The sequence below is a fragment of the Aplysia californica genome, unplaced genomic scaffold (genome assembly GCF_000002075.1).
Source record: "Aplysia californica isolate F4 #8 unplaced genomic scaffold, AplCal3.0 scaffold00396, whole genome shotgun sequence".
Classification (NCBI taxonomy): domain Eukaryota; kingdom Metazoa; phylum Mollusca; class Gastropoda; order Aplysiida; family Aplysiidae; genus Aplysia; species Aplysia californica.
In genome coordinates this window covers 470,211-472,710 of record NW_004797666.1, presented here as the reverse complement: position 1 = coordinate 472,710, position 2,500 = coordinate 470,211, and positions in this window count along the sequence as shown.

Below are 2,500 nucleotides of genomic sequence, written 5' to 3'. Positions count from 1 at the left end.
TAGATAAATAGACAGATAGATAGATAGATAGATAGATAGATAGATAGATAGATAGATAGATAGATAGATAGATAGATAGATTGCTTTTGAACTCTAATTATGCTACGCAATATCATACAATTATGCGTGGGTGGTTGGCGGGTGCTCTTGTGTGGTTTGCTTCTTCTTTCCTAACAAACGTCTGTCTTCCTTAACTCCTCTCCTTCTTTTTTTTGTTAGTTTGTTACTCTCTTGAAACACCTCTAATCTTCTGGCGCTCATATGACCTTATACAGTTGCGAGCGCCGTAAAAAAAACTCCTCTAAAACAACCTATACAATTATGCTTCACAGGACATACTACATAATTTATTTGTAAGTATTTGAACTTTGACAAACAACTCTCAGAGTTTACGCCACGACGTGGTGGAATCATCGCTCGTCAGTTTTTGTGGTTTATGGAGTTACTGGTGCCATTTTAAAGCTTTTACATTTGTCTTGCTTTTGATGAAAAAATATCCATCTTTCTTGAATAGAAGTTAAGATATTTGTGAGGATCACTTGATGTCCGGGGAAAAATAGCTAGAAAATGGCGGCCAAATTTAAATTTTATTATTTAGTGCATTCGACCAACATTATTTTTCAGAAAATCCACACAGAACTGTGTTTTTACATAAGCATGAAAAGTATTGAGCCAAACAACAATTTTTTTAAAAATTGCTCTAAGGGTAAGTTAAAAAAATTCGATTTCTTCGATTGCATGATTTTGACGAGTGTCTGATTTCACCACGATTCTACGTATAATTTCTCCCTGAGGCTTTGGGCTGGTGCTTGGACTTGGAGTCCGCTTCCGTGGATCCTACTTTTTTTTCTTTCCACCGTTGTTCCTTTCTATCTATTCAGTCTCCCACCCGTATTAAATGACCACTATTTTGTCGGCGTGTCGCTATTTACTCAAAATGAGACTTGTTCTTCGTGTGGAAGAAAAGACTATGTTGCCTCTGAGTGACCCGCCTTATATTCGGACTAAGGTTAATGCATCGGAACCCCAAGAACTGCCAGGCCAAAACGTCAATGTGTCTTAGATTAGATATAACCAGCGACATCGGGGTCCCCATCTAAAAATCAATGTAAGCTAAACTTTCATTACTGCCCGTGTTAAAATATCTCCTCTTGCGCCTCATTTTCTCCAACATCTGAGTTATTGTTCCTAAGAGGGCGAGAGAGATAGGTAGAGGGTGAGATAGAAAAGGAGAAAGAGAGAGAGATAAAGAGAGACAGACAGACAGACAGAGAGAGAGAGAGAGAGAGAGAGAGAGAGAGACCAGGAGAGAGAGGGGGGGGATAGAGGAAGAGGTCGAGAGGGGGGGGGGATAGAGAAAGAGGTCGAGAGAGAGAAAGAGAAAGAGAGAGAGAAAGAGAGAGAGAGAGAGAGAGAGAGAGAGAGAGAGAGAGAGAGAGAGAGAGAGAGTTCCCGGAGATAAGTTTGTGGAGATCTCCCTGGAACTGATCTGAGTAATAACGTCAAGCTTTTCCCCCCACATGAAAGCATTGTCCTAGTTTCGATAGTGAAAAAAACCATGTTTCTTGTGTTTGTTTTTGCTACTGTTGTCGCTATTTTCTGTTGTTTGCTGTTGTCGCTATTTTCTGTTGTTTGCTGTTGTCGCTATTTTCTGTTGTTTGCTGTTGACGATGTTGTAGATGATATTATTATTGTTGTTTTTGTTGTTGTTGTTGTTCTTGCTGTCATTGTTGTTGTTGATGATGATGATGTAATTGTACATATGACTTTCAATTTTTATTTTGTTATGTTATTATTTTCACCGTGGAGGTGGTACGAGGATTGCGAGCTTTTAGATCAGGAGGTATCCTGTAGAACAGCGTCCAGGTTAACCATGATTCCAATTCTAAACGTGACATATTTTTAATTTGGGTTATTTTGAAAGTTTTCTAGTAAAAGTAAATTTTTTCCTCACTTATTATACGTATCTGGCGTTTCTCATTTCCCCCTTCCCTCTCTCCGTTCTTCCCTCATTCACTCCCTCACTCACTCCGTCATTCACTCACTCACTCACTCACCCATTCACTCACCCACCCACTTACTCAGCCATTCCCTCACTCACCCATTCACTCACCCACTCACTCACTCACCCATTCACTCACCCACACACTCACTCACCCCATTAGCACCACACGCTATCCACCAATCTTATATTTGCCAAACCACAACATCTTTTTCCCCTGGACAGTCATTCATTCACATACTCATATATTCATACGTATGCATTCACTCATTTAATTGCTCACGCTTTCCCACTCTATTTAATGCTAGCCTTCAGGCTTCATTCTCCCGCTAGAAATCATCCCCCTTTCACTGACTCGCCCAAGCCAGGCTATTAGCGGTTCGTTTGGTCACTTGATGTCAAGGCCGGTCAATCCCTGCCTCCCTAAATCACAAAATAATGTGAAATGGTTCTCCCCCCCTACCTCCCCCCCCTCTCTCTCTCTTTCTCTCTCTCTCT